The 26,736-nt window shown below is 41.5% G+C and overlaps 1 protein-coding gene across 1 annotated transcript in view; it reads right to left on the bottom strand.

The window, feature by feature from the left end:
- GRID2 (glutamate ionotropic receptor delta type subunit 2) overlaps window positions 1-26,736 on the bottom strand; it is a 1,000,276-nt gene that overhangs the window by 112,710 nt on the left and 860,830 nt on the right. The gene's annotated exons all lie outside the window — the stretch shown is intronic.

Genomic DNA, 26,736 nt, shown 5'->3' with positions numbered 1-26,736 from the left:
AAGAATGGAATAAGCCATGGTTTAGATGTTTTCATCTCTAATCTCTATCACGCCATGAAATTAGTTCATTGCCTTCCCGAAAATGAATCCGCATTAGACTGACAGGAATTATGGAGCAGATTTTCAAGGTTAATTATGCACGTGGATATATGAGTGCATGCCTTACGCAACCTGTGTTTGCATGGAAATCAGGCATTTGTGTATGCATATGGTCAGTTAAGTGCCTAACTAGTCATGCACACCAGTAAATATCCTACCTGAGTGCAAGAAATCATTCCATCCGTTAATAGTGAACATCAGGAGGCGGCAATAAAAATCACAGGTAATAGCATCACAGAATTTTCTATCAGAAACTGTAGCCCTGTATCAAAACAGACTTACAGATATGCTGAAGTATACATAGTAATTACTGGGAAAATGCCACCACCTTATTAGGTATCTTAATCTGTTTCTGTGTTTTACTACCCGTTATGCTGCTTGTTTCATTAAAGCAAAAACCACAATAACCTGAACTAAAAGAATGTTAAACACCTAAATAAGATGTTAAAATGGAAAGTTATGAGTATTTCACAACATATTAATAGTCCCCTTTCTTTTATAGTTTAAAAAACTACCCACACTTTTAAAGTACTATCCTGCATTCAGAGGTTATGACACCATACTTAAGGACACATTTTTAATTTTGAGGGTCTGCCATTAGGCGTGTAATTCTCTCATATATCAAGATAGAATCATAGGGATAGAAGAGACCGAAGGGTCATCTAGTCTAAGCCCCTGCCAAGAGGCAGGATTTGTTGCATCTAAACCATCCAAGACAGATGGCTATCCAGCCTCCTTTTCAAAACCTCCAGTGAAGGAGCTTCCACAACCTCTCTAGGCATGTAAATATAACCATCATGATTTCTTTAGAAGAGAAAATCCAACCAAAAGTACAGACAACTGAAATGTTGTTCAAAGTCATTCATACAAATGCAAAAAATGTATCATCTAGAAATAAATTAGTAGGTGTTTTATCATTCTGACCCTATAAAATTCTCCTAGCCCTGCACATTCTCTCTTTTACAGGTACTCAGTGTTACTGAGTGGAACCCACACAATGGGCAGGAAATCCCTGGAAGATCAGGAAGAATTTTAAAGGGCCAGGACTGTATAACATCTAAACATTTATTTCCTGTTTAATATGCTTTTAAAAGGACCCTTGTCAGCTACTTTCTAGAATTTGATTTTTTGTTACTTTCCATTGTTTAGAACGCTCTGACAGGAGTTGGAAAAGAAAAGTTCCGTCTTCGAATATGTTTCTGTTACAAATGATTCCCGTTTAACAGATTTTGTTATTCTATTCCACTAGGGTTTCCTCTTAAGACAGCAGCTTTCCTCAGCTGGACAATCAAGGCAGCCACTTATGAGGTCTCGGTATGCTTTCTTTATCAATAATAATGCTTTCTCTCTGCTCCTCCAATTCAGAAACTTTCGCCTGAAGATGTTGTTCTTAGGCTTTCAGGGACCATGAGATGCTTGCGCCAGGCGCACACATATGCCACTTGGACACAAGGAAAACTGTCATACGCTTTGCACTCTTATGCTGTAAACTAGGCGAACCATCGTTTCCTCCCCCCACACACATATAATTGGCCACTAACTTTATGCTTGAAGTGAATGTTTTTTTATTTTTTAATTTAATGTATTAATTTAAACAATTTCCTTTACTCCCCACAGTACCTAATTCTCAGTCCAAATTCCTCTCTGGACATGCTATCTGGGGCCTCTGTCCGCTTAAGAATTCTTCCTTAAGAGGGCTGTTCTGCAAAACTGTCTTCACTGAAGCTAATGGAAACTAATTTTATAGCATCATAAATATCAGCAGTGAAAAAAAACCTTTTGCATTCCCCAATATGTTAATTGAAGCCACTGGGATCACTTACATGAGTAAGGGTTTGAAGCATCTGGTCCTAACACTGTAAAAAAGGAATATTCACACAAACCATGTAGTATATAACTAAAAGGACTCACAACATATTGTAGTAGAAGAAACATACTGAAAAGATGAGTACATAAATAATATTAAATTCAATATGAAAGATAAAATAAATGTAATCCACTATATAGTAAAAAGCATATATTTATAGACACACTTACAAGTACTCACTCTTTTGAAGTGCTCTCACCCTAAAAATATCCAAAGGTACATGTTTCAAATGGTAAGAGAAGAAGTTACCTTGTAAGCATAATGATTAACCATATTATTGTTAATTAACCACTGACAAGTATAATCCAGTTATCAACAGTCACTTCTTTCCAGCACTTGAAAGCCTTTCCCACAGCTGGTGAAAAGAAACTTAAAATATTGGAACTGGGAAATTGTTTTCAACTAGTTACGTGTGAACCTCTGCCACAGACTTCTTGAGAGATCTTGGGCAAGTCACTCAATTTCCCTATGTCTTAGTTGGCCATCTGTACAGTGGGGATAGTAATAACTCTTTTCTTCTACATTGTTTATTTGTAAGCTATTTTGGACAGGGACTTTTTCTTAGTATGCATCTGGACACAGCACAGCACAATGGGGTCCTGATTTAAACAGGGGAGTCAAGGTGCTACCGTAATACAAATAATTTTAGGTAATAAAAGTATGCACAGGGTTTCCTTGAAAACGTTGTCAGCTTTCTGCAATACAGTGGCAGCTTCTAGGACCCTGCACAGGAGTGAAGGGATCCTCTGTTGAGGTACCCTAAGCTCAAGTGAAAGAACCTTGTGTAAACATGCAGAGTCATTACCACTGGCATATGCTGGCAGCTGATCTTGATGTCTTCAACTAGAGTGCAAGAGAGACTGGGGGTGTCTCTCTGGAGCAGACGGAACTCAGGGATAAATCCACAAAGATACCTAGGCATCTAACTGCCTCTTGAGTTGCTTAGGTCCAACATTTAGGTGCTACTAACTTTCTCAGAATCACGGCTCATCTGCCATCTAACCAGAATAGTTGCTTGAAGTCCCAATGGCATCTACATTTCCACTGGTGGGCACACACAAAGCCGCTTAAGTCCTGACACTGCCCCCAAACTGTTGAATGGCTCTGAGCCCTTGCTCACGCTAAGTCCTGGTGGGACTCTCAAACTTGGTGTTCTCTGCCGATCTTGCCCATGGGGCCCAATCTGGTAGATTTTTGGGCCTTGCACAAAAGGCAGCCGTGGGCAAACAGGTCAGGAATTTTTCAGAGGGGCAGGTTTGTGTATCCAGAATACCTAATAGTCCAGTGGTTAGGGCACTCATCTGGGAGGTGAGAGACCTAGATTCAAATCCCTCTTCTGCTTCATTTGGAGGAGGAACATGAGCCCATGTCTCCCACCTCCCAGGCATAATGGACAAGTTGCAGGGATGTAAATAACGGCCATACCGCAATCTGGTACTATGGTCTTGGAGTGTGTGGTGCATAAAAGAATTTGGATAGATTTTGGTTATCTTGAAATAATGGGCCTGATTCTGCTTTCACTTAAACATGCAAAATCAGCATGGGATCAGAATCAGGTTCAAGAGTGTTTTTTTTTCTGGTTGGCTACAGATCTGATGAATGCTGATAAAGTTTATAACATTAAGCAGTGTCATGAAAATATGGTTTCAATTCACAGCCGAGTCTGGAAACAACAAACAAGATAGTGTTGGAACAGCCTGGTTTAAAGCTTCCTACTTCACAGAGTCTAATAACTCCCCTTACAGAGAAACTGTGAATAATTAACAATTAATCAATGTTTGCCAAGTGCTTACAGTCCTTTGGATGAAAATATGTCTCTCAGTATCTCAGTATTATTAAGTTAAGCATTCTTGTTTTTGTTGTAGTTGCACAGGAAGCAATCTCAGCTAAATGAAGACCGTTATGGATATACAAAAACTTAGTCATGATTAGCTTGATCATTAAATGATTTAGAATTTAACAAACAGAATGGATGCCACAGAAAACACAACAAAGAAAGCACAACCAAAAGAAACCAACAAGATTTCAAAACCAGAACATTCTACCATAAAAGAGAATCTGGGTGGGCAAAACTGACAGCAAAACAACAAGAGTCCATATTGAAATCACAGCCAAAAGAATACATAGGTTTGAAAATGATAAAAGGTGAGGAAAACATTTTCAATATCCTTTTGTTTTTCCTTAGAAGTTAATGATGATCCGGATTTGGAAAAGAGTGCTTCTGATCTTGTGATGTAAATTGCTATTGGCCATCTGATACTCTGGTGCTGAAAGTCTCACTGCTCTTGATAATAATTTCTGTCCACCTTGCCTTCGACCATATAATCTCTGATAAAAACCCCTTTTGCCTGATGAAAACTTTTTCAACTACTCTTTGAAGTAGCAGACAAGATTAGATTTTTAGCAAAACTGGAAGGAGTCTCCTCTCAACTGTGCAAATATCTCAGGAGAGTGTATATCCTAAGATCATATCAGCCCTACCACATATGACTTTTTTCTCTGATTTCCAATCCACATCTGAGTCCACTTGAAAACTGACCTCAAGCTTTTCAAAATTCTGTACAGGCTCTCCTTCTCTCCAACCTCATATTAAGTTTTTTTCTCTGCCAGTTCACTCTGCTCCCTCAGAACAACTCTTCAAGATTGTGGGGGTGCAGAAAGGTAGGGTAGAGCTCCTCTTCATGTTGTGCATTTGTGTTGCTCTATCTTCCTAGAATTCCCTTCTTCACAGTTAGAGAGTTACTTCCTCCCCAAAACTCACCTGAAAACCTTTAGCTTAAATTTAACATTTAGTGTAAACAGTGAGAGAAAAACCTCAAGCAGTTCAGAGTCAGGGTTGTGTGTGTATAAGCATCCACCAGTTTGGAATGTTTGTTTGAACTACCCATAGCTCCCGAGTCTGAAAAATGGGGCTGGAAATCTCACAAGAACAGGCTTTAGTGCAGTATTTCCGCACATCCAGTTCCATTCCTGGCTGTAAAGCAGAAGTGAGGAAAGAATATCTGAATAAAAGAAAATCTTGAAAAAGGCTGTTTGAGTTTGGTTCTAACAACTACCCAGGACTTTGTGGGGTTTCTGTACTCCTCCTAAAGTTTTCTGTGATATTCTTTTTGAAAGATGCTATATCAAAACATATTGTATCCTACCATCAGTTATATGACACAGGTGCCATACCAAATTCAATATGCTTTTTATCTATCAGAACTCAGTAAAATGTATATCCAACCAGATACTTATTACACCATGACACACCTTTTGTATCCATTATGTGATCGATGGTCTTTAGTTCAGCAAGTTTTATTCCATATCCATTTATCTATCATATTCTTGCCATATTTTATATCCATATAGATCTGCATTTTATCTTTCATCGGAATGACTGTGCATAAAAATACTTAGGGTCAATTTCTGCTCTGATAGACATGCTCTGTGTAAATGCGGAGTAACTCCATTGAACCAACTGGTACTTAATCTTGATTGGCTGAACTGTAAAGGTCCAATTTTGTGAGATGCACCAGAACCCCCAACTCCCATTGACCTTGCAGGATTGGTCCTAAATGATTTATAATACAATATGACAAATAGAATAGATGCAACACACAAGAAAAAGAAAACAAAATAGATGAAAGAAAATATGTTTTCATCTTATTAAGCTGCACTTTAGATATTTGGTGTGTGTGTGTGTGTGTGTGTGTGTGTGTGTGTCCTGCTGTGGCTTACATCTAGCTTTCAATGTATTCATTTCTAAAATTTCCCAAGGACCAGAAAGAAACAGAAAAGATATATTAGAATTGATAGCAAACACAATCAATACAACTATACCTTCCCTCTTACATACAAAGGGGCTATATTTTCAGAATAAGAGGCTACACCTGTGTGTCTTCATTTGCACATGCAGTTAACGCAACTGCACACACACACAGAGGTATTTCTATGTACAAATGACCATTTAGAGGCCTAGTCATGTGTGCTCAAACCCTCAGTTTGCCTACGCAAAGTAAATTTGTGCACAAATGTATGAGCACAAATGCAAGCACATTTTTATGTGCTGCTTGCATGCTTCTTTTACTGAAAATTTGGTCTGAAATGTACAATCAACCTGCAAAAAGCCACACAGATTTCCAGGCCATGCTAATGAAATCTCCAGCATTAGAATGTAAGGTGATTGTCTTTATGACTTAGGAAACAATTTCCTCCCAACCCCATAATGTTGGGCATTGCCCAGTTGACTAGAATAGGGACTGTCAGAAAGGTGCAATGAGTCAAAACATTTCGGGTGGGATCTGAGCACCAAAATGCCCTAGACACCTTTGAAAATCCTGCACTAAAGCTAACAATGACTTGGAAGGCGGAAACCTGTTGGGATTTTCTGTCTTTCTCTGGAGTATTGGGGATTGACTACTGCCAGAGAAGTTGGACTAACAGTTTGATTCAATCTGGCAAATCCTGTCGTATTTAAAAGGTTTATTTCAAAACATACATTAAACCAGATAAATTAAGTATCTTGAATACCACAACACTGGATAATGTTTGGAAGTATTTAGACTGTATTTGGCATGATAACTACTTTGCTAAGATGTAGACTTTATAATTTACACTTAGTACTGCCAGCCTTTCCCCGCTCCTCAACAAAGGTTGAGTAGCAAATACTGTAGTAGTGTCTCTTATATCAAGACTTAATTATTTACTGGCATGCTAAGAGGTAGTATTAAAAATAATTACAGTTAAACTACAACTGTCATACTAAATGAATTACAGTTGGTTATACAGTATCCTTGTTCTTATTACGCTTGCTCACTTACTCACAAAGTTCAGTCATTTGCAATGGGTCTCTCAGAATACATGAATTAGCAAGAGTCTACAATATATAAGTTTCCACTTACATTATTATTAGTGAAGTCTCTAACATGAAGGTATATTAATGATCATTCACATCTCTAAGAAAGAGTGGAAACTCAGACATTTTCTACCTCTTTTTAAATGGACTTTTTCCCAGGCTGAGTCACATAGACCCATAAACCAATTCATAACGTTGAGGGAGCTTTTGTTGATTTACATTTTTGAACAATTATTCTTTTAGAAATTTACATGCTCTCAGCACGAAGCTTTCTTTATATTATGCACAAAGACCACAAATGTCATTAGGTGAAAATTCTCAGACCTTCAGGAAGGTCTATGTTTAGGACGATGTTTATAATTCAATCTTTCCTAGAAAAATTTTTATTAGCAGGGCAATTCCACCTGTATTCCCAACTTGTGGTCCACTAAGGGCACCCACTCTAGGCAAATCCTCAGCCATTACCTCTCTTAAGCAGAGACTCTTCCTGACTGGAGTTTTTCCAGACTGCTTAGTTCCCTGCCTATACTGTGATATTCCCAGCAATCCAGCGTGTGAGCTTTACTTTCTCTCCACAGGCTATGAACAGTTGTGATTGCCAGAAGTTACAAGTTATCACACAGCTCCCGATAAACAAGCACATTTATTTTTAAGGTGAAAATGTTACAAAGAAAACATTAAACACAATATAAAAGAATCTAATGCATGCTAAAAATGTTAACAGAGGTCACACCAACTTCAGCCTAGGGCTCTGCTAAGTGTCGGTCCTTCAAAACCCACAACTGTGTTTAGCCCTTGGTTACAGGTTCATAACTGTCTCTGATTCAGAACCACCATGAATACTTCAGTCTTTTCTTTACACAGTTTGGGCCTTTGATCTTGGCCTCATGTAACAGGTAATCAGCAGACAATGGCCCACTCCCCAGGTCATAGCTTTACAAGACTGGATTTCTGTATAACCGGAAGTGGGAAAATTGCATTCACCTCCCCTAGATATTCCCCAGAAAAATGACCTAATACTCGGAGTTCCAATGGTCTGTTCTAATCTGGGACATTGTTCAATATCGCTAAACCCCCAGGTCTCACATCTGTCACATCTCCTCCCCACGAGATGTTACATACAATTCCAACCGACAATAATACATAAACCATTCATTTAATACAATGGACCCCAAAGATACTTAAACTTAATTCAATAAAATCTCCCAAGGATATGCAGGAAATTGCCATATCTGTCATAGCAGGTATGTCCATAGGCTATATATCTGATCTCCATGGCAACTCTTATGACTCCAGGTTTCAAAAAAATGAAAGCTATACTTAGGTTATGAAAAATAACTTATATGACAGTAGCATTGCTCTGTGCCATTTGTGGCCACATTTTCTAAACTTAGATGCTAAAGCTAGGCTCCTAGATATAAATTTATACAGCTAAATATGAATGCTCTGATTTTCAGAAGTGCTGAGCAACCCACAAATCCCAAAGATGTCAATGGGAGCCACAGGAATTAAGTACATTTGAAAATCGGGTATTTAGCCGTTGGAAAATCTGAACTATAAATTGACAGGATGGATAAAAATACCTTTATAAAAGTTTTGTTGGTATCACAGAATACGTAATACCCAATGGCATTAGTGAGGAACTAAAATTTGTGAGTGTCTCTCTGTCTCTGTCCTATGGTATCTATCTGCCTGCTCTTTGCATTTTTAAATCACCCATCATTGGGATAACTTTTAATCTTTATATAATTTATTTTTATTTAAAAGAATAACAAGACATCTCTGCAAGGCTTTTGGCATCCTAACACATAATTCAGACCCCAACAGAACCCAGAAGTATTAAAATAATAATTGAAAAAGAAACGGTCAACCAAGCTAGCCAGCTAAAAAAAATCTCCATGGCTGATGTTATGCTTCCTAGACATCTCCAGAAAAACTGGGGGCCTGGAGGGTCTCCAAATTCAGCTATTTTGGATCAAATGGGGAGGCAAGTTCTAGAGTCCCGCAACTCTCACAGACAACACCCTGCCAGCTGCCCTCTTTATTGTATAATGAGGGGATCCAGCTCAAGTGCCCCTGCTGCTCTGTCTTTCACCTTGCAGTGAGTACTGGCATTTCTTGTGAGTTTGTAAAATTGTTAAGAACATTCACATATAGAAGGAGCGTCCTAGATTTCTTTACTCACACCTTAAGAATATGAGTTACAAATATATTACAGACAATTCCATCTTGGGGGATACTCTGATAAACAGCTAAACTCTTCAATTTGTGTTCAGAACCCCTCAATAATTACAGATTTCCATAATACCATTGCTTATTTATTGTTTTTATTATGGATGCATCTTGATATAATCCTGCAATATATATCCCACTCTGTGTTATATTCATTAAGAAATGTGGCCTGGTTTATTTGCTTAAATATCAATTCTGAAAAGAACAGCCACATACATCAATCACGTCTCTGTAGAACTTTGAATGGTAAACAACTCTTCTCCGCCACTGCGATCCTACTGAGAGCCTTGCAGTTCATCTAGACCGATTTCTTATGCAGACTGATAGAATAATGAAATGTGATTGCAGCCTGGTTAAAGTGCTTCCAGGAACATTTCGCTTCCTGGAACACCCCCTCTCCATAATTTCTTGGTTACTAAAAAGAAACTGATTTATTGAAGACATATTTTCAATACTAGACAATTATGCTGTCCAATTCTAACACAAAAGGACACAAAAAAGGCTTTCTGACAATTTAACTGAAGAGAATAAAATGCCAAAAAGGAAAAAAAAGAACCTTATCTTTATTCCTTAGCCCCAGGGAAAACTGCTTACTCAAAAGAAAAATTTTAGCTTTATTTTTAGTTGATACATGTCATAGATATGCTGGTCCTGCTTTAGCAAAGGGGGCTAGACTAGATGACCTCTTGAGGTCCCTTTCCAGTCCTAAATTTCTATGGTTCTATGTTACGAAAACCAAGCCAACGGTATTAAAAACTACCTTACTGAACGTTATGTTGTTACTTATGAAAAAGGCGAAGATTTTGTCATGGTTATTTTTAGTAAAAGTCACAGACAAGTTACGGGCAATAAACAAAAATTCACAGAAGCCATGACCTGTCCGTGACTTTTGTTGCTGCGCCTGCATGATTTCCCCTGCCACCATGGTGGCTGGGAGCTGTGGGGTTCCCCCTCTGCCCAGGGCAGCTAGAAGCTGCAGGGTGACTATATTTCCCAAAGAGAAAACAGGACACCCTGCTACTTACCTGAGGCGTCCCTCTTTCCCTGCGCGAGGCTGTCACCCATCCCTGGAACTCTGAAGAGGGCCCCCTCAGGAGTCTGTCACCTGTCCCTGGAACCTTGCAGGCCCCCCGCATTGCCTGTCACTGAAACCCTGCCAGGGCCCCGCTGGCTGCGAGCTGGAGTCCCACAGCCCATGGGGCTGAAGCAGAGAATGTCATGGAGGTCTCTGAAAGTCATGGATTCTGTGACATAAACGTAGCCTTACTTATGAATATCTAACCTGATAGTTAGAAAGTTCATTCAGTCTACATCTCCTTCTAACTAAAGCTCTCATAAGATGTCTCATCAGCCTCTTGAATCAACAGTACAGATTAAGATCTTCATAGAAAATAATTGTGGAATGAAGACTTCTTAATATACACTGCAGAGAAGTCACATCTATTTTTGTTTAAATTTTTTAAAGGAATTCACTGTTGGTGAAAAGTGCAAGAGGGACACTTGAGAATGCAAGGCCCCTGTTTACCTACCATAGGCACAAAACACAGGTGGTGGCAGGGTGAGTTTTCATCCCACTGCATTGCCAATGTGTCTCAACGAGAGCTAGCTGACAATTTTTTGACTGTTTTTTTATGAAATAGGCTGATTAGTTGAAAATGCAACTGTTCGCAAAACATGCCTCTCCCTGTGTGATAGGAATGGGCACCAAGAGTTCAGAGTCCTTTGGGGCTGGCCACAGGAAAGTGGCTGCCCTCTTCAACCACCACTGACTGCTTCATGTTGTTGTAAAGTATGAGAATGTTGAATTTGCAACACTGAAATAACGTCATGATGTTGTGACACTGAAAGTTGTTTAAGTTGCACAAGAGAACGTCAAAGAGGCAATAACTCTGTCGTTTAATACCCTTTGACACCAATGGAAAGACTCCCATTGACTTCAGTGGGCTCTGAATCAGCCAATAACTTGACTATGCAACTGACCTCCTAATATGCATGCAGAGACATGATTTGACAATGAACAAGTTTTTCTTTAAAACGATGTTCTCCCAGTGTGCTACAGATGTGAGTATGTGGAATTGCATCTGCCCTCTACGATCATTAAAGACAAAATTAGGGCCCAATCCAGCAAAGCACTAAAGCACACATGTAACTTTCAACATGCGAGCAGTCATATTGGGACTACTCACATATTTTAAAGTTGAACAAATTTATTTGAGCAAAAGCTTTCGTGAGCTACAGCTCACTTGATCGGAATGCATCCGATGAAGTGAGCTGTAGCTCACGAAAGCTTATGCTCAAATAAATTGGTTAGTCTCTAAGGTGCCACAAGTACTCCTTTTCTTTTTGCGAATACAGACTAACACGGCTGCTACTCTGAAACCTGTCATATTTTAATGTTATGTACATGTTTAAGCAGACTGCTGGATTAGGGTTAGATGAACAAGACATTTCCTCCATTTTAGCCATTTTTCTCTAAATAACCCATGTAGTAAAATTTCCTGAGGCGACTGTGATTAGATTTGTTCAGAAACACAAGAAGAATAACGTTCTGTGTTTGGTATTGTCAGAACATCAGAAATAGTCAAGTTTGATCCCACATATTATTATAATTTAATATTTATACTGCAGTAAGAGAAAACGCAGTAATGTAGTGAGAGGGAGAGTTGCCTGAACTGTACCTCGGAGAAGGGATAGATTTTGCTATGCCTTACTTCTTTTAGCACCATCCTTTCAGGTTGGAATGGCTCAAATGGTGATCTGATTTATTACACTGTTTTTGATACTAAGAAACTTGCCTATTGAAGTTGGTGGCTACAAAGGCTGATTTTGCTTAACTAATCTCCCAGTGTGTTTTTAGTTTCCAGTGTAGATTTTCTGTGTCCTCTGTTGATTTCTGTGCCTGTGACTACTGTTTTGTGGGGCCAGGTCCTCTGCAGTGAGGATTCTTGTCTAAAACCCAGTTCTGCGAGACCTGCAAGTTTTCCCTGGACTCTCTTCTTTTGGTTTCTATTTCTACGATCTGAGGTTGCTCGTCTGAAGTGTTTTGAACAAGCTGGTGAGAGACAAGCAAATATGCTACAAGGGAGACCTGTGTATAATTACTATATTTGGTCATGTGATTTGTAATACTGCATTTGCTGATTTCTGGAATTGTTGTTGATTGTTTGTGGTAATAACAACAACAATATTTAATATATGCTATATTTATATATACTATTCAGATGAAACATCTCCAAATGATCAAAAATGTCAAATGGAACAAATTAAATTCAAATGAAGAGATACATTTTCTAACTAAACAAGTCCTACTCTCTCAAATGGTCACCCAACACTCTTCTGAGGTGGTATGGTCATCTGCTCCAACTTTTCTGCAAGAATCATCTTCAATTTTGATTCAAGGAAAAGACCCCTGGAAGATCCAAAACACAATGGCTGGACAGCCTCAGCAGGCACCCTGTCCTGTAATATAACAGATTTGGCTCAGGGCAGAACGTCATGGAGACACATAACATGTTTGGTGGTCTCTACTCTGTCCACGTGAATCATCAGAACTAACCTCCGACCAACAAAGCATTTAAGGAAAATCACGCAGAGATGTCAAAGGAGTTTTATGAATAATAGTTATAGCAGCTCCACAATATACAATGTTTTTATGAAGCAAGATTTTTTTTGCTACCTCTGGTTTTTCTCTTGGCATTCTGTCCCTGTAGTCTCGTAATTCAGGCTACATTCCAAAACTAGACAATACACCTATTGCTTGCTATTTCAATCCACTCTTTTTTCTGTTCTCTATCTCCATTTTTAAAATGAGCTTCCTGTAGATCCCACCATTTGCATTTGTTAATACATTACAATATAGTAATGTATTGTATTACAATTGGAAACAATAAAGCAAGGACACTAAGACATAGCTACCAAATCTCCTGCCTGAAACAGGAGTGTCCAACATTATGTTCCCCTATCTGTATCCATTTATCACACATTAGATATCCAGTATTCCCTGTTCTGGGAATGCTCGGCTCCCAGTCCAGTCTATTGTGCTGTGCCTGTGCAACAGCGTTCAAAGTGAAAGTCACAATTTTGGTGAAGCTGCAAAGTGAAATTCACACAATTTCACCGAGCAGACACACAGATTTATCCACAGCACATGCAAATATTGGAGAGGTGAGGTAAAAAAAATGAGAGAGGAGCAAGAAGACAATGGAGGATGCATGTGCTGGGTAGAGAGAAGAAATAAAAGGTGACAGTGGAATTGGAACAAAGAGAGAGAGAGAGAGAGAGAGAGAGAGCGTGCACGTGTACAACCAAAAGAAGGTAAGGAGGAATGGAAAGATGATGAAGTAGATACATACAAATTCCCATCTGCTCAGATCCTCAGTCTGGCTATGCCTGTCTGGCGTAGCAAGGAGACCTGATCACTGGAGGGACAGTAGGGGAAGAGTGTATAAGTCATGGAGGTTTCTCTATGCTGCCAGCAGATTAGAAGGTGAGAATGAGAAAAAGTGGGAAGCGCTCGAGGGAGGAATCAAAACAGAAGACAAAATGCTAAGCCTCCCCCCAGTACTGTACAAACTCCCTCAAGCCTGAAGTGGAAACCTTTGACAGCTCTGCTTAAACTGAGGGATGAAGCATGCAGTAACTCTCCCAAATCGTCAAAGAAAATGGAGCACGTAGTGAATTCTTTTTATATTGAAGGTGGCAAAAAGACAAGCAGGATCAAAACACAGGTCAAATGCAAATCCCCCCTCCCCTGTTTCTATCTGAAAATGCACATAAGGATAGGGCCTTGTGAAAAATACATATAATACTTTCATGAAGGGGTGATTCTAGCCATCCTCCAAGTCCCTACCTAACTGGTGCTTGTCATCCATCGGGGAGGTTAGTGTGTCTCTCCATTTTATCCCTGGTCATTCAACTGTTTGGTCATTTGTAGCTTGAATAACTGTAGTTTATGGATGAGCAACCTTTTAGGCCAAGAGGATTATGGGATTTGTAATACTGTGTTCATTTCAAAACTCACTGGATGAAAAGTGGATGATCAGTTGGTAGGATGAAGTGATACACTGGCTCCCTGCAGATGATAAGGATTAATAAAGTACAGCAGCGAGAATACCTGAGCTGTAAGACACCCCAAAAGTAGTATCAGAATATGAGGCAACATATGTGCCCCTCAAAACCCAAGTAAATATGGAGCCTAATACAAAATATTCATGCTTAAGTCCATGTACACTGTGGTACGAGCATCACAAAGCATGAAGCACATTTCACGGTTGCTTCTGAATTTCTCTGCTTTATTGTTTTCTGTCAAAGATTTAATATTGTTTTAATGTACTTTTTTGTGAGACTCTGCAGTACATGAGGGTGTGTGGGAGTGCAGGCACAGCATACACACATTTTTAATAGCCACTGAAGAATTTATAAGGCAAATTTATGGGTTTGAAAAAGTAGCATTCATTATTTGGGGGGGCATTTCTAGAGCTGTGCTGTTATTCTATCTACATAACAAGCTTCTGTTGAAACGGGTAGCTTTACCATCAAGGTTATCCGAGAGGCAATGTCAGCACAGCAACTGACACCGTACAAAACTACAGAGTTATTGAATTTCTGAGCACAACATGACCCAGGGAACGTCTCTGCCCTCTCTCTGCAGCTGGCATTGTCCTAAACAGGAGGGACAGAACAGCTACTTTTTTATTGATGAGCGAATAGACAGCCGATCTCCTGTTTTGCCTCCAATATGCTAAGCCCAAATGAAAACATCTTTTTGGTGCTCTTTATTCAAGTCTACAGTTTACTCACAAAATGGTTTAACAGTGCCCTGGAGAACTGATTTTTTTCTTTCGTGCTTTATTTCTAATATGTTCATGTATAATAAATGCATTCATTGCTTACCAAACACTTTAAGAACTCTGCCTCTTGTGGCATATTGTTGTAGCTCTGTCTCAACAGAAGCGTGTACAAATTAGATTATTCGATCTTTGGGGCAGGAACAGTATCTTCCTGTGTGTTTGTATGTCTAGTAAGATGGAGCCCTGATGATGATTGGAGGTTTGGGGAGCTAATGCAATAATTAATAACACTAACAATAAAATCTCTTTTTAGTTTGATATCAGCATATTTACACTCACACCTATTTCCACTGCTGACCACAAATACACTCTTTACTTTAAGCTGGGAGGCAGGTTGTGGGGGTTGTAGCCCCAAATTGCTGTAATAAATCACTTGTCAGGTCCACTGAAACAGACACTAACCTTATTTAGTTTTTCAGAAACTTCAAAGTCCTTGCCTTAAGAAGTTTTGCTTATATAAAGGGCAGGACTGTGGTAGACTGGTTTTTAAATCCGTAGTCTGTCTGATTTGAAGCAGACACTTGAACCCAAGTAGCCAACGTTTTAGGGGAGTGCCCTAACCACCAGGCTCTGGGGCATTCTGGGGTGAGTTTCTCTCTATTTCTTCTGTTAACGCTGTTTCACCCAGACAATGCTTGTAGTTCAATAAGCTTAAAGATGAAGGGGAGAAGGGAGATGGTGTGATAGTTCGAGAGTAAAGTGGGATCAAGGGTGGGGTTAGTGTGTGTCTGTGTGCGCAAACTTCCTTTTGGTTTAGTCTCACATCATCCAGGATCTGACTGGAGTTTCAAGTTTGACTAAAGCCGAACACTCAAAGAAAACTCAAGCCAAACCATCAGGTTTCCCAAGGCTCCCAACTCAAGCCATAAATTGGCCAAGCATCACTGAAAACTCCAGGATGTTTCAAAACTTGGCCCATGTTTACCTAACTTTCATGAATCAGGACAATCTTTTTAGTGAGCTTTGGGTTGAATTTTATAATGACACTTGAAACCAGCTGATGTTTGTCTGGCTTTAGGTTTTGTTTGGAAAGTTTTCCATAGCTCTAGTCTATGGTCTGTCCACTGTAGTGTGTAGGTTGTTGTGTGCTGGTAGCAGATTGATCCCTGTGAGATGTTCCTGAGACCCTCCTACCACTGAAGGCATCAGCACACTGCATCTGTAATGCTTGTTGGCCTGCAATTCAGAATTCTAAATCATTGCACTGCTACACTATTATTAAAAAGAATTCTTATCTCTAAGCCTTTACTGTGGAAAGAAGTTCCTGAGTATTACAGAAAATAGCTTTTCTCCCAGCTGGTTATTCTTTAGGCTCATTCAAACTGAACGCAATTTGTGATATGTGATGAGGCTATTAGGAATATATTTTGCCACGAAAAACAACCCCACCGACATAAAGTGACATGCTCACAAGTGACGAGACATTAAATATGCTACTGGGAGAAGAGTGAGTGGATCAGGCATTCCTCCTGTCATTACCATTAGTGTTTCACTGGTAAAACTGGCTCAGATGCTATTTTGATAGTTGCTTTGCAGAAAAGGAAACTATACGACACAAATGAAACAAAACCAAACCACCCACAGTAATTCAAACAGAGAAGATCATGCATGCTTGCATCCCCAGGCACTTGTCAACTACAAGTCATAGACTGGACGGGGGTGGGGGATAGCAAAATATATAAACTGCATCCTCACCTGCAAGGTCCAACCTGTCAAACCCCTGAGGTTACTTCTGAACTTTGTCACTTGTGAGGGAACACTATGGCTCCTCATCTAAGCAGCGTGACCTGATTATAGAGGAAAAGGGGAGGCTCTTAATTCGTAAGGGTAGGCTCTTAATTCCTAAGCACCTCATGGCTCCTCCCACTTTGCAGTGGTAGAAAATCAGAATGTCTGGTGGATCAAAATACAGTCAGGGATATTTTCAGCCACTGTAGTTATCAGCAGTCAAGGATATTTTCAGTCACTGTAATTATCTTCTTTTTACTCCTTCCATTTACCCCACACAACCACCAACTACTGAACTGTTGTACAGACCCTCTGGCCAAAAGGGTTGACAACCTCCAACAAGTTTGTAATGCTGCCCTGCAAGCAGATGGCAAGGGTGTTCTGCTTCCTAAGGCTGTGACCAATCTCCAAAGCTGCAACACATTCACTCTCCTGGTACTGCTAGCTTAAAGTGTGGAAATGGTGAAGTCACATTCAAACCCAGCTCTCTGACATCTGAGCACACACCACCTTTTATCTTCCCTTGATTAAATTTCCCTTTCATTGTCTTCTAATTTGCCAGCTTCGACTACAGTTAATACCCCAGCTGATCACAGCATTATTTTATGGGTCCACATGTGTTACCAGGGTTTTTAATTTGACTACCACACCTGCAACCAGAAATGGAATCGGACAGTCACTAGATTCAGGAGGGTTTCTGGACACATAAGCAGGAGCAAAGCTTTTCATGCCCATACTACTGTTGAAAAGACATTAGCAATAACCATAATTAAGCCCAGTTGTTGCTAGCATGGTTGTGGCACAGTTCCCCGAGCACTGTGGACAGTCATATTTTTCCTGAGAATCATCTTAGCTTAGACATTTTATCGACTACTCCTAGGAAGCTTACAGTATAGCGTTCTAACACTTTTATAACGGTTTTTTCAGAAAAATACAGAGGTCCCTGTGGTCAGAGGAACTGGGCTAGCTAAGAGATGTTAGCATGGTTCTAACAGTGTAGATACAATCTAAAGGGAATGTTTGTTCAACATGAGCAATCATCACAAGAAAAAGAGAAGCAAAAACTCAGGGACAAACTTTTTATGCCATTGTGTGTATCTAAATGTGGATAAGAGAGAATATTCATGCGCTGTGCTTGAGAGGCTGAGACAAGCTTCATGTATTGCACAGTTCAGAAGCATTATTTCACTTGACAGTAATTCACAAGCTTCCTACAGGCTAAATATTTTGTATACTGACTTAAATATATGGAGGTATCAAATGCATTATGATTCTGCCAATGCAACTTGGGAAAAGAATTTTCCACTTCACACTGCTGAGGAAAATGCATATGCTGTAGGCTAGGATATCATGTATGGAGGAATAAGGTGGAGAGGGGAGGGAGTCTGGCACCATTATGCTCAAGGGATCAAAGAGCAGACAAAAGCACACTGGAAATGCTTCATTGTATTTTAAAGGGGAATAAGTTCAAGGGTAAGAAAGCCTGTGGTGCTTGTAAAGGATTAAATAGGGTAATGTGCTTTTTAAGAAGACATAAAGAGGTATGTAATGGGATACATTTAAGCCTAAATGATTTTTCTTGGAGTCCTCAATGAATGTTTAAGCAAGCATGCCTTTGGTCCTGGTAAATCTGCTCCCAATAAATAACTGCCATGAAAATGGAGATTCTTTTGACTGAATGAGATGCATATTTCATAACCTATGCAAAAAAGGAAAACTCAATTTGGAATACACAGAGTATTTAGGAATAATAAAGAAAAAAAAAGAGAGAAAAGGCAATATTCTCCAGAATAATCCAAAGCAAATGTAGAAATACAGATAATTCCTTTCCTTCTTATATGACAAAGTAGCTAGAAAAACAAAACTGGTTGCTCACATACCTTCAGTTCAGGTCTTCAATGGTTTTATTTTCTGAAGTAGAGGGAAACAATATGTGATGGGAGACAAGAAAATATTTAATGTGCTTATGCTTCTCTGGCAGTCATATATACTGAGGTATCAAACTCTATTAATCTATTCAAGATCAATCTACACAGCTATCCTTTAACCATACCTGAACCACAACCTGAACCAGCCAGGTGCTGTGGATGTAGAAGGAATGAATGCATGCATAATGATATATCTATATATCTCTTAACCTGATTTCTGGGGGAAAATGGGACCAGGATATGCCAAAAAACAGAAATTTCAAAAAGCATTGTGTTTACATCTTAGCCTTCTCCCCTAACTCTATTTCAGCTGACCAAGGCTGTACCAAAGTTACATCTTTCCTGATCCAAGCAGAGCTAAAGAAATACTGTCATAGGGCTTAAACTGTGTTCTCACACACACAAACACATATTATTAGTAGTAGTAATCATATTTACTATGGTAGTGCCTGAGGGCCAACCAAGCCTGGGTCCTCATTGTGCTAGGCACTGTACAAACACAGCCCTGGTCTGCACTGGGAGTTGAAGTCGAATTTAGCAGCGTTAAATTGATTTAACCCTGCACCCATCCACACAACAAAACTTTTCAACTTAAAAGGCTTTTAAAATCGATTTCCTTACTCCACCCCCGACAAGGGGATTAGCACTGAAATCAGCCTTGCTGGGTCGAATTTGGGGTACTGTGGACACAATTAGACGGTATTGGCCTCTGGGAGCTATCCCAGAGTGCTCCATTGTGACCGCTCTGGACAGCACTCTCAACTCAGATGCACTGGCCAGGTAGACAGGAAAAGGCCCACAAACTTTTGAATTTCAATTTCCTGTTTGGCCAGCGTGGCAAGCTGCAGGTGACCATGCAGAGCTCATCAGCAGAGGTGACCATGATGGAGTCCCAGAATCGCAAAAGAGCTCCAGCATGGACTGAACGGGAGGTACGGGATCTGATCGCTGTATGGGGGGGAGAGGAATCCGTGCTATCACAACTCCGTTCCAGTTCTCGAAATGCCAAAACATTTGTCAAAATCTCCCAGGGCATGAAGGACAGAGGCCATAACGGGGACCCGAAGCAGTGCCGCGTGAAACTTAAGGAGCTGAGGCAAGCCTACCAGAAAACCAGAGAGGCAAATGGCCGCTCCAGGTCAGAGCCCAACAGATACTGCTTCTATGATGAGCTGCATGCCATTTTAGGGGGTTCAGCCACCACTACCCCAGGCGTGTTGTTTGACTCCTTCCATGGAGATGGAGGCAACACGGAAGCAGGTTTTGGGGACGAGGAAGATGATGATGATGATGAGGTTGTAGATAGCTCACAGCAAGCAAGCGGAGAAACCGGTTTTCCTGACAGCCAGGAACTGTTTCTCACCCTAGACCTGGAGCCAGTACCCCCCGAACCCACCCAAGGCTGCCTCCCGGACCCGCCAGGTGGAGGAGGAACCTCTGGTGAATGCACCTTTTAAAATACTACACATGGTTTAAAAGCAAGCATGTTTAATGATTAATTTGCCCTGGCATTCGTGGCTCTCCTGGATATACTCCCAAAGCCTTTGCAGAAGGTTTCTGGGGAGGGCAGCCTTATTCCATCCACCATGGTAGGACACTTTACCACTCCAGGTCAGTAGCATTTACTCAGGAATCATTGTAGAACAAAGCATTGCAGTGTATGTTTGCTGGCGTTCAAACAACATCCGTTCTTTATCTCTCTGTGTTATCCTCAGGAGAGTGATATCATTCATGGTCACCTGGTTGAAATAGGGCGCTTTTCTTAAGGGGACATTCAGAGGTGCCCGTTTCTGCTGGGCTGTTTGCCTGTGGCTGAACAGAAATGTTCCCTGCTGTTAGCCACAGGGCGGGGGGAGGGGCTAGCCACGCGCTGGGGGGAGGCAAAATGCGACCTTGGAACGAAAGCACATGTGTTATGTATGTAATGTTAACAGCAAGGATTACCGTGAAAGAGTGCACCCATTTTTCTATAAAATGTGTCTTTTTAAATACCACTGTCCCTTTTTTTTTCTCCACCAGCAGCATGTGTTTCAAGGATCACAGGATCTTCTCCTTCCCAGAGGCTAGTGAAGATCAGAAGGTGAAAAAAACGCACTCGTGAAGAAATGTTCTCTGAGTTCATGCTGTCCTCCCACACTGACAGAGCACGGACGAATACTTGGAGGCAGACAATGTCAGAGTGCAGGAAAGCACAAAATGACCAGTAGGAGAGGTGGCAGGCTGAAGAGAAGGCTGAAGCTGAAAGGTGGCAGCAGCGTGATGAGAGGAGGCAGGATTCAATGCTGAGGCTGCTGGAGGATCAAACTAATATGCTCCAGCATATGGTTGAGCTGCAGGAAAGGCCGCAGAAGCACAGACCGCCACCTGTGTAACCAACCGCCCTCCTCCCCTAGTTCCATAGCCTCCTCACCCAGACGCCCAAGAATGCGGTGAGGGGGCCTCCGGCCACCCAGCCACTCCACCCCAGAGGATTGCCCAAGAAACAGAAGGCTGACATTCAATAAGTTTTAAAGTACTGTGTGGCCTTGTCCTTCCCTCCTCCCCCACCCCTCCTGGTGCTTCTCTTCTCCACCACCTCTCCTGGGTTACCTTGGTAGTTATCCCCCTATTTGTGTGATGAATTAATAAAGAATGCATGGATCTTGAAGCAAGAATGACTTTATTGCCTCTGCAAGCGGTGATCGAAGGGAGGAGGGGAGGGTAGTTAGCTTACAGGGAAGTAGAGTGAACCAAGGGGTGGGGGGTTTCATCAAGGAGAACAAAGAGAACTTTCACACCATAGCCTGGCCAGTCATGAAACTGGTTTTCAAAGCTTCTCTGATGCGCATCATGCCCTCCTGTGCTCTTCTAACCACCCTGGTGTCTGGCTGTGCGTAACCAGCAGCCAGCAGATTTGCCTCAACCTCCCACCCTGCCATAAACTTACTCTCACAGATATTGTGGAGCGCACAGCAAGCAGTAATAACAGTGGGAATATTGGTTTCGCTGAGGTCTAACGGAGTCAGTAAACTGTGCCAGCGCGCCTTTAAACATCCAAATGAGCATTCTACCACCATTCTGCACTTGCTCAGCCTGTAGTTGAACAGCTCCTGACTACTGTCCAGGCTGCCTGTGTATGGCTTCATGAGCCATGGCATTAAGGGGTAGGCTGGGTCCCCAGGGATACATATAGGCATTTCAACATCCCCAACAGTTATTTTCTGGTCTGGGAATAAAGTCCCTTCCTGCAGCTTTTGAAACATACCAGAGTTCCTGAAGATGCGAGCGTCATGTACCTTTCCCGGCCATCCCACGTTGATGTTGGTGAAACGTCCCTTGTGATCCACCAGAGCTTGCAGCACTATTGAAAAGTACCCCTTGTGATTTATGTACTCGCTAGCCTGGTGCTCCGGTGCCAAGATGGGGATATGGGATCCGTCTACGGCCCCACCACAGTTAGGGAATCCCATTGCAGCAAAGCCATCCACTATGACCTGCACATTTCCCAGGGTCACTACCCTTGATATCAGCAGATCTTTGATTGCGTGGGCTACTTGCATCACAGCAGCCCCAACAGTAGATTTGCCCACTCCAAATTGATTCCCAACTGACCGGTAGCTGTCTGGCGTTGCAAGCTTCCACAGGGCTATTGCCACTCGCTTCTCAACTGTGAGGGCTGCTCTCATCTTGGTATTCTTGCACCTCAGGGCAGGGGAAAGCAAGTCACAAAGTTCCATGAAAGTGCCCCTACGCATGCGAAAGTTTCGCAGCCACTGGGAATCGTCCCAGACCTGCAACACTATGCGGTCCCACCAGTCTGTGCTTGTTTCCCGAGCCCAGAATCGGCGTTCCACGCATGAACCTGCCCCATTAGCACTATGATGCCCACAATGCCAGGGCCCGTGGTTTGAGAGAAGTCTCTGTCCATGTCCTTATCACTCTCGTCACCGTGCTGACATCGCCTACTTGCCCGGTTTTGCTTTGCCAGGTTCTGGTGCTGCATATACTGCTGGATAATGCGTGTGGTGTTTAATGTGCTCCTAATTGCCAAAGTGATCTGAGCAGGCTCCATGCTTGCCGTGGTGTGGCGTCCGCACAGAAAAAAGACGCGGAACGATTGTATGCCGTTGCCCTGACTGAAGGAGGGGCGACTGACGACATGGCTTACAGGGTTGGCTTACAGGGAATTAAAATCAACAAAGGGGGTGGCTTTGCGAGAAACAGAATGGCCCCCTCAAGGACAGAATTCAAAACCTCAAAGATAGAACACAAAACTGGGTTTCGCAGGCCGTTGATTTCACGGAGGGAGGGATGGTGGAGAAAATTAATACAAAACAAATCTGGTCTATTTCTTGTTTTGATCCACTTCATCTATCTTTATACATCTTGCTGGCAGCAGACTGTGCAGTACGACCGCTAGCCATTGTCATCTCCTGGGTGCTCGGCAGAAGACGGTGCAGTATGACTGCTGGCCATCATCTTCTGCTGGCTGCTGATTAAAAGACAGAGCACTGCCAGCAGGACTGAATCATCATGAGATGAAACTTAAAAGGGAAATGACCTGGCTGAGTCACTCCCATGTTTGCCAAGGCGCCCCTAACCTCATCGACATCGGTTAAAAGAGCACCCCGGACTACGTCGACGATGGCTACCAGTCATACTTCACTATCTGCTGCCAAAAGGCAATTAACTGCTGCTCTGTAGCAATGCAGTACCACATCTGCCAGCACCCAGGACACATACGGTGATGGTTAGCTGAGCGGGCTCCATGCTTGCCGTGGTATGGCGTCTGCACAGGTAACCCAGGAAAAAAGGCGCAAAACGATTGTCTGCTGTTGCTTTCATGGAAGGAGGGAGGGAAGGGAGAGCCTGACGATATGTACCCAGAACCACCCGCGACAATGCTTTAGCCCCATCAGGTACTGGGATTTCTACCCAGAATTCAAATGGGCGGTGGAGACTGCGGGAACTGTGGGATAGCTACCCACAGTGCAACGCTCCAGAAGTCGACGGTTGCCTCGGTACTGTGGACACACTCCGCCGACTACATGCACTTAGAGCATTTGTGTGGGGACACACGCAATCGACTGTATAAAAACGCTTTCTACAAAACCGACTCTATAAATTCGACCTAATTTCGTAGTGTAGACATACCCACAAAATAGAAGAGTTTACAATCTAAATAGACAAGACAAACACAGAGTGGAGGAAGGGGTAGAACACAGCAGCAGAGTGAACAATGTGATGGCAGCAAACAGCATGTTAGTTCCACTGGTTTTTTCGGGCTGGGGGGGGAGTTACTTAAGAGGGGATCAGCTAAATAGAAAGACAAAGGAAGGGAAGAGAAGTGACGGGAACAGGACAAGGGAGAAGAGGGCAAAATGGGGAGTTGTGGCATGAAGTCAGGTGAAGAGACTGTGAGGGAAGGGGAGAGGGCTGGAACAAATAGCCCATCAGCACAGGGCACAGAAAGTCCAGTCAAAACAGTACAACATTATCTCAGGATATGTGTACACTGCATCTAAACACCCACGGCTGGCCCGTGTCAGCTGACTTGTGCTCCTGGGGTTCAGGCTAAGGGGCTGTTTAATTGCCGTATAGATATTAGGGCTCAGACTGGAGCCCAGGGTCTGGAACCCTAAAAGGTGGAAGGGTTCCAGAGTCCAGGCTCCAGCATGAGCCAGAACATCTATACCACAATTGAACAGCCCTGCAGCCCAAGCCCTGCAAGTCCAAGTCAGCTGACACAGGCCAGCCACAGGTGTTTAACTGCAGTGCAGACATACTGTTAATGTCCAGTGGTCCATGCTTTGGATGTTTCTGCTTCTATCAGCTGGAGTCTGACTCGCTCCTCTCTGCAATTTTTCCCCCTTCTCCAGGAATGGGGAGGTACAGGTGCAATTTCCACTGAAATCACTGATGTACAACCCATGCAATCCCACTGAAGTCAATGAGATGGCATGAGATGTCAGTCAGCACTGAATTTGTCTCTCCTGTATTATATTTTTCAAAATAAAAATTGCTTTCTCAGTATAAATGAAATAAATGAACACTAATTAACAGAGTGAAAAAGAAAGAAAAATTAAAAGGATTTTAAACTGTATGAAAAATGTTTTGAGAGTGTCCTTTTAAATAGCCTCTGTAGTCCTGCTGTTCAACTAGTTTCACTTTGCACTGGCTGCCTGCACATCCAATTTACCTTTCAGAGGATGCTACAGGGGAGTGTAGTTAAAGCAAAGGATGTTTGACATATTCATTTGCAACACACACATTATAATCCCCCCCCACACATCCTTACAGTCACAGTATCTGAGTCTCTTCATGGACACTAGGTGGCCTAGTGGAAACGTAGTTGTTTAAGAACATTTGCTTGGCAAGCTGTCTACGTTGGCTTATGTATTTCTTTTCTTGTCGAGTCATGATTTAGCACCAATTAACGGTGTGATTAAAATGAAGCACAAAATGAGACCCAAAATTAGTTTGGTTTGTTTGAGGTTATAATCTTATTGTGTTAATAGCTCTGAGGTGGCCAGTTGTTCTCCAAGGTCAGGAATGAGTTTATTAAAACAATGTAAATGGGCCAAATGGACCCATGAAGTCCTTCCTCTGAAATACCTGCATGCTTTCATTTTAGAGTTATTTTACAGAGATTAAAATCTGCCTCATCAGTTACATTTTTTTGGTCTTAATTTTCTTCTGTACACAGTGTTGGTATGTAACACCATATTTATCATCCAAGTGAGGATGAAAGATTCAAACAGATCTTGCAAAGGCAGAGCTTCCAATTCCTTATAGAGAGATATTTCTTCCTGGCCAGGCCAAATACAATCTTCAAAGAGCCTTCTATTTGTCACCTGTCTGAGCAGCAAGGGGCTCTCTCTCATTTCTTCCTGTGAGGTGTATGGGGTGGAGTGTGTAGAGAGTGAGCGAGCACGTGCATGCATGTGCAGGAATGGATGGAAGCAATGGATGTTCATTGTGAATGGTCTTGCAGCTATTTGGGAAGAGAGAGAGAGAGGTTGGCTGATTGCTGCTTTGCTAAAGCTTAGCTCTTTGATACCATCACTTGCAATTGCTTATTCCTGAAAAGCAAAGCTATGGGAAATTAAACAACTCAGACAGTGCTGTTTCTGTCAATTTCAAAACAGCAAATACCATGTCTTCAGGAATTAGAAATCAAAGACTATAATCTGTAATTACCTGCTAGGGTAATACACTGGTTGTTTTCTTCAGCTAAAGGGCTTTAGTCAACACCCGCTTGTGTTTGATGTGCTCTGGTTTTTGATTGTCCTGAAACTCATGGTATAACTTTGGCAGGCAAGCCAGACTGATGGATTTTTTTTTTTTAAAAGGAGCATCCCAGCTTTATAAGCACCTTGCAAACTGGAACAAAGTATATTTTCTCAAAAATACCTTTTCCCTTGGCCAATCAATCTTCAGCTGTCCCTTTCTCCAGCACTTGAAATGTATTCATCAAACATATTTCAGCTTATGACACATTCTAGAAGGATTTCATTAGTGCATTTCCCCGGCCCTTCCCACCTTCTCCTCTTCCATGACATTTCATGTCTGGTAAATCTTGGAGTTGGGAAATATGATCCAAGCTATATTGGCAGTGGGTGAAGTCACTTGCTTATAAAACTCCTAAACAGTTGTTGTTATCTTGTAGCTCTTTTATTATCAAGAGATCACCAGTAGGAAATGGCTTCATCATTGTTTTTTAAAAAGACCTGTTCGTTTATGTGCTCTCATCAATTGTCACAACACCATAGATATATGGGATACCCTAGAAAGTGAATTTCAGTAGAAACAAAAGGCAACAGCTCTGAAATGGCTTGATTGGATTTTGATAGACCTAAAAAAGATCGAATAACTAAACCTTCGACGAGGAAACACGCAACAGTTCAATTTTCTATTATAATTAATTCTCCCCATCTTCAAATTTAAATGAACCCTATAAAATAAGGCCCTGCTAAAATAAAAAAATATGCTGTTTTCTCAGGGCCCTATTTTACAGAATCAATTTTCAATTTGGAGATGTTATCACAGGGATGAATTCTGTTCTGTTCTCTTTCACACAGATGCAATTCCCATTGAAGTCACTGATGAAAAATATTCACAATCTCATTCTGTGCTATTTAATGGATAGGTGATCGCTCCTGCTTACTTGATTCTTCTAAGAATTCACTTGACAAAAATGTTTTTACATAATTTTGT

Source organism: Chelonia mydas, chromosome 4, assembly GCF_015237465.2.
Source record: "Chelonia mydas isolate rCheMyd1 chromosome 4, rCheMyd1.pri.v2, whole genome shotgun sequence".
Taxonomy (NCBI): Eukaryota; Metazoa; Chordata; order Testudines; family Cheloniidae; genus Chelonia; species Chelonia mydas.
This window is presented reverse-complemented; position numbering and strand designations above follow the sequence as displayed.